This window comes from Schistocerca nitens, chromosome 3, assembly GCF_023898315.1.
Source record: "Schistocerca nitens isolate TAMUIC-IGC-003100 chromosome 3, iqSchNite1.1, whole genome shotgun sequence".
Classification (NCBI taxonomy): Eukaryota; Metazoa; Arthropoda; class Insecta; order Orthoptera; family Acrididae; genus Schistocerca; species Schistocerca nitens.
This window is the reverse complement of record NC_064616.1, coordinates 129,333,949-129,340,452: the sequence shown is the minus strand read 5'-3', so window position 1 is coordinate 129,340,452 and position 6,504 is coordinate 129,333,949.

Below are 6,504 nucleotides of genomic sequence, written 5' to 3'. Positions count from 1 at the left end.
GTTTGTGAGTAGCGGGTTACGGTGTGGGATTTGTTCGAAGTATTTTCATTGGGGGCAATGCAGTGGGGAAGCCAGTGGGCATTCTAGCGAGATCCTCTCCTGGGAATGCAGAATCTGTAATAGAAATAAGTTGGGGAGGGGCAGGAGCGTAAGATATGTGTGCTTCAGGTGCAGTTGTAACGCGCAAAGGAGGAACTAGATAGGTTGAGGAGGGTGAAGGGTGGTGGGGAATGGGAACTGGCAGTTGGCAAGGTGGTGGTTAGTGTTTAACGTCCCGTCGACAACGAGGTCATTAGAGACGGAGCGCAAGCTCAGGTTAGGGAAGGATTGGAAAGGAAATCGGCCGTGCCCTTTCAAAGGAACCATCCCGGCATTTGCCTGAAACGATTTAGGGAAATCACGGAAAACCTAAATCAGGATGGCTGGAGACGGGATTGAACCGTCGTCCTCCCGAATGCGAGTCCAGTGTGCTAACCACTGCGCCACCTCGCTCGGTCTGGCAGTTGGCAAGAAGCCAGCTGGGAAGAGGAGGTATTCAGACAGTTTTACTTTTCGTATATGCAATAGATTTGACCAACTGTCAGAGCTGAGCGGAGAGGAGCCTCGTGTAGCTGTAGATGTAGGGAACATGCAGCAGTCCTCAGCAGTTAGGAGGCCTAGGTCAGTTGCAAAGCCTAACAAAAGAAGAAGGTTCTGCTGCAAGGTAGCTAGCACGGTAGAAGTGTGGGCCAGCAGTTACAGGAAGTGTTGTGTAGTGAGTACCAGGTCACCAGCATTGTGAAGCCTAGTGCAGGATTGGCTCAAGTGACTGACAACATAGGGAAGTTATGTAGGAATTTTACGAAGGAGGATCAGGTAGTGATAGTGGGTGGAGCAGAGAACAGTCTTGATAGGGACGGGGAATATGATGTAGGTGGTGACCTGGTAAAGATCGCTACTCAAACTGGTGGCACTAACGTGCATTTCGTGCAACTGTTTCAGCATCATGATCGGCTGCATCTTAATGTGGCTGTTAGGAGGGTTAGCATGGGGCTAGGGAGGGCGTTGATGGCAGAGGGCATTTGTCACATCTCAGTGGTGCCAATTGGGTCTATCAGTAGATCGAGATTCACTAGGCATGGCCTGCTCCTCAATAGGTATGTGAAGGTGATGCAGGCTAAGTTTATAGGTGACAGTGCAGTGGATGGTGGTGGTGGTGGGATCACTCGTGGGAAAATTCCTGTAGTAGCTGATGTTAGAGCTGCACCTTTTTTAGATTGAAGTCAGCTAATAGGTATCCCTGCTTAAAGGAAGTCCCTCTAACTAAGGGCTCACCTTCAGAGAATGTTATGTTTCCAAGTAGAGAAGGAATTAGCATTTTTCATCAGAATATAAGAGGTATTAGAGATAAAGTTAATGAGCTGCTTATAGATGTTGACTCTAAAATTATTGGTATATCAGAGCACCACTTAAAAATTTTGACAATTCTGAGGCTTCCTTTACCAGAATACAGATTAACTGGCTGTTTTTCAAGGAGTTCCTTGCGGAGTGGGGGAGTGGCTGTGTACCTAAAAAACAGTACTCCACTTGAGTCCATAGACGTATCACGGCACTGTACTGAACAGATATTTGAATGTTGCGCAAGGGCAGTTGAATTTAGTGAAACTGAACTTCTAATTGTTGTTGTTTATAGGTCCCCTAACTCTGACTTCAGAGCATTTCTGCTCAAGCTGGAGAGAGTTCTTGATTCACTTTGTAAGAAGTACCAGAAATTAGTTATAGGTTGTGACTTCAATATAACTTTGGATATAATGGAGCAAGAAAAAGGATGTTGATAGAGCTTATAAATTCATATGATATGATGCAGACTGTGCTTTTTCCATCTAGGGTGCTGGGGAACAGTAAGCACAGCCATAGACAATATTTTTATTCATTCTTCATTACTAGATGGGCATTCTGTTAGTAAAAGTATGAATGGCCTTTCAGAGCATGATGCACAAATTTTAACACTTAAAGGCTTTAGTACTCAAACAAATGTCACATTTAATTACAAACTATGTAGGAAAGTTAATCCAACAGCAATAGAGAGTTTTTTAAACCTTGTCAAGGAACCAGAGTGGCAGGATGTTTATAGTGCTAATAACATAGATGATAAATATAATGCTTTCCTTAACACATTTCTCATGCTCTTTGAGAGTTGCTTTCCATTAGAACGTTCTAAACGGTATACTAGCAGCAAAAGAAAGCCCAGGTGGCTGACTAGTAGGATAATTATATCATGTAGAATAAAGCAGGAATTACACTACTGGCCATTAAAATTGCTACACCGAGAAGAAATGCAGATGATAAACGGATATTCATTGGACAAATATATTATACTAGAACTGACGTGTGATTACAGTTTCACGCAATTTGGGTGCATAGATCCCGAGAAATCAGTTCCCAGAACAACCACCACTGGCCGTAATAACGGCCTTGATACGCCTGGGCATTGACTCAAACAGAGCTTGGATGCCGTATACAGGTACAGCTGCCCATGCAGCTTCAACACGATACCACAGTTCATCAAGACTAGTGACTGGCGTATTGTGACGAGCCAGTTGCTCGGCCACCGTTGGCCAGACGTCTCAGTTGGTGAGAGATCTGGAGAATGTGCTGGCCAGGGCAGATGTCGAACATTTTCTGTACCCAGAAATGGCCGAACAGGACCTGCAACATGCGGTCGTGCATTATCCTGCTGAAATGTAGGGTTTCGCAGGGATCGAATGAAGGGTAGAGCCACGGGTCGTCACACATCTGAAATGTAACGTCCACTGTTCAAAGTGCCGTGAATGCGAACAAGAGGTAACCGAGACGTGTAACCAATGGCAGCCCATACCATCACGCCGGGTGATACGCCAGTATGGCGATGACGAATACACGCTTCCAATGTGCGTTCACCGCGATGTCGCCAAACACGGATGCGAACATCATGATGCTGTAAAAAAAACCTGGATTCATTCGAAAAAATGACGTTTTGCCATTCGTGCACCCAGGTTCGTCGTCGAGTACACCATCGCAGGCGCTCCTGTCTGTGATGCAGCGTCAAGGTTAACCGGAGCCATGGTGTCCGAGCTGATAGTCCATGCTGCTGCAAACGTCGTCGAACTGTTCGAGCAGATGGTTTTCTTGCAAACGTCCCCATCTGCTGATTCAGGGATCGAGACGTGGCTGCACGATGCGTTACAGCCATGTGGATAAGATGCCTGTCATCTCGACTGTTAGTGAGACGAGGCCGTTGGGATCCAGCACGGCGTTCCGTATTACCCTCCTGAACCCACCGATTCCATATTCTGCTAACAGTCATTGGATCTCGACCAACGCGATCAGCAATGTCGCGATACGATAAATCGCAATCGCGATAGGCTACAATCCGACCTTTATCAAAGTCGGAAACGTGATGGTACGCATTTCTCCTCCTTACACGAGGCATCACAACAACGTTTCACCAGGCAACGCCGGTCAACTGCTGTTTGTGTATGAGAAATCGGTTGGAAACCTTTCTCATGTCAGCACGTTGTAGGTGTCGCCACCGGTGCCAACCTTGTGTGAATGCTCTGAATATGCATATCACAGCATCTTCTTGCTGTCGGTTAAATTTCGCGTCTGTAGCACGTCATCTTCGTGGTGTAGCAATTTTAATGGCCGGTAGTGTATATCAAAATGTTAGAAGTAGTCACAATCAAGCTACTGTATCCCACTACAAACAGTACTGTTAAGGTGCTTAAAAATGTTATTAGGATGGCAAAGAGTATGTGGTATGCAAATAGAATAGCTAATTCACAGGATAAAATTAAAACCATATGGTCAAAAATGTGTGTGAAATCTTATGGGACTTAACTGCTAAGGTCATCAGTCCCTAAGCTTACACACTACTTAACCTAAATTATCCTAAGGACAAACACACACACCCATGCCCGAGGGAGGACTCGAACCTTCTCCGGGACCAGCCGCACAGTCCATGACTGCAGCGCCTGAGACCTCTCGGCTAGTCCCGCGCGGCCCATATGGTCGGTTGTGAAGGAAGTGTCTGGTAAGCAGCTCAAGGTCGACGATATAAAGTGAGTTCATAGTAAAAATATTTCTGTTAATGATGAATCAGCTATATGTTAAGTGTTTAACAATGTTTTCTGACAAGGGAACCTCCCCATCGCACCCCCCTCAGAATTAAGTACAAGTTGGCACAGTGGATAGGCCTTGAAAAACTGAACAAAGATCAATCGAGAAAACAGGAAGAAGTTGTGTGGAACTATGAAAAAAATAAGCAAAATATACAAACTGAGTAGTCCATGCGCAACATAGGCAGCATGAAGGACACTGTAAACTCCCACGCGCCGTGGTCCCGTGGTTAGTGTGAGCAGCTGCGAATCGGAAGGTCTTTGGTTCAAGCCTCCCTCGAGTGAAATTTTTTTTTTTATTTTCAGACTATTATCAAAGTTAAGGCACTCAAACATAATCAACTTCGCTCTCCAAAATTCCAGGACATGTTCAGATTTGCTTGGACACATGCAGGATTTGACGGTCTACACACGGAAAAATTTGAAAACGTTAAAAACATATGTTTTGACGGAGCACAGGGAAAACTGTGCGACTGTGAAACTGTTGCATTCATTTGTTGCAGTTCATGTGACGAACTCTTATGTTTTCATCACTTTTTTGGAAATGATTATCACATCCACAAGAAAACCTAAATCGGCAAGGTAGAAGAATCTTTTTACCCATTCGCCAAGTGTACAAGTTAGGTGGGTCGACAACATATTCCTGTCAGGTGACGCACATGCCGTCATCAGTGTCGTATAGAATATATCAGACGTGTTGTCCTGCGGATGAATCGGTTCACCTATGACCTTGCGAGCAAATGTTTTCGGTGTCCATTGGAGAGGCACGTCCTTTCGTCTACTAATCGCACGGTTTTGCGGTGCGGTCGCAAAACACAGACACTAAACTTTTTGCAGTGAACAGAGACGTCAATGAACGAACGGACGGATCATAACTTTGCGAGAATAAAGAAAGACAAATTTGGTTGAAGGCGCAGGCGGCCGAATTTTACGACGAAGGAATTTCCAAGCTCGTCCATCGCTACGATAAGTGCCTTAATTTAAATGGCAACTATGTAGAAAAGTAGTATTTAAGTGTGGCTTTCATCTGCATATAATAAAAAAAATTTCCAATACTTCATTTATTTTTAATTTCAAAACGTAATGTCCTTTGTGGATAGCCCTCGTATACCGAGCATGGCAGAATGGCGCTGTCCAAAAGCGGCGCCGAGGCAACTGCGGCGCACTACGGGACATAGGTGGCAGGGAAGAACGACGGCTGCGGGCGAATAGACGTGTAACTGACTACCCTGATCAACCGAGGGACTACCAACGGTGTCTCCTCAAGCAGCGTTCGGCGAACATTGCTGCGTACGGGTGCCCGGTTCACACACTCCTGGTGAGTGCTGTTCATAGCCGACCGAGGTTGGAATTTGCACGCCAGAACCACAACTGTACGTCCAGTGTATGGCGACAGGTGGCCTTTTCAGATGAATCACGTTTTATGCACCATCGGACAGATAGCCAAGGGAGTGTATGGCGTGAAACGTCTGAAAGCAAAGAGAACCAGACCTGAGGAGAAAGCGTTATGATCTGGCTAATTTTTTCGTGGAATTCTCATTAAGGAAGGCACAAGGATGCATCTACCCTCGGGGACCGTGTCCGCCCCTACATGCACTTTGTTTTTCCTCGGCCGGTGGCATCTACGAGCAGGAGAGTGCGAGTCAAACAGCTTGCAGTGTTTGCGCGTGGCTCGAGGAGTACCGTGATGAGTTCACCGTACTCCCCTGGCCAACAAACTCGCGTGATTCAAACACAATCTACACTACTGGTCATTAAAATTGCTACACCACGAAGATGACGTGCGACAGACGCGAAATTTAACCGACAGGAAGAAGATGCTGTGATATACAAATGATTAGCTTTTCAGAGCATTCTTACAAGGTTGGCGCCGGTTTCGACACCTACAACGTGTTGACATGAGGAAAGTTTACAACCGATTTCTCATACACAAACAGCAGTTGACAGGCGTTGCCTGGTGAAACGTTGTTGTGATGCCTCGTGTAAAGAGGTGAAATGCGTACCATCACGTTTCCGACTTTGATAAAGGTCGGATTGTAGCCTATCGCGATTGCGATTTATCGTATCGCGACATTGCTGATCGCGTTGGTCGAGATCCAATGACTGATATCAGAATATGGAATCGGTGGGTTCAGGAGAGTAATACGGAACGCCGTGCTGGATCCCAACGGCCTCGTATCACTAACAGTCGAGATGACAGGCGTCTTATCCACATGGCTGTAACGCATCGTGCAGCCACGTCTCGATCCCCGAATCAGCAGATGGGGACGTTTGCAAGACAACCATCTGCACGAACAGTTCGACGACGTTTGCAGCAGAATGGACTATAAGCTCGGACACCATGGCTCCGGTTAACCTTGACGCTGCA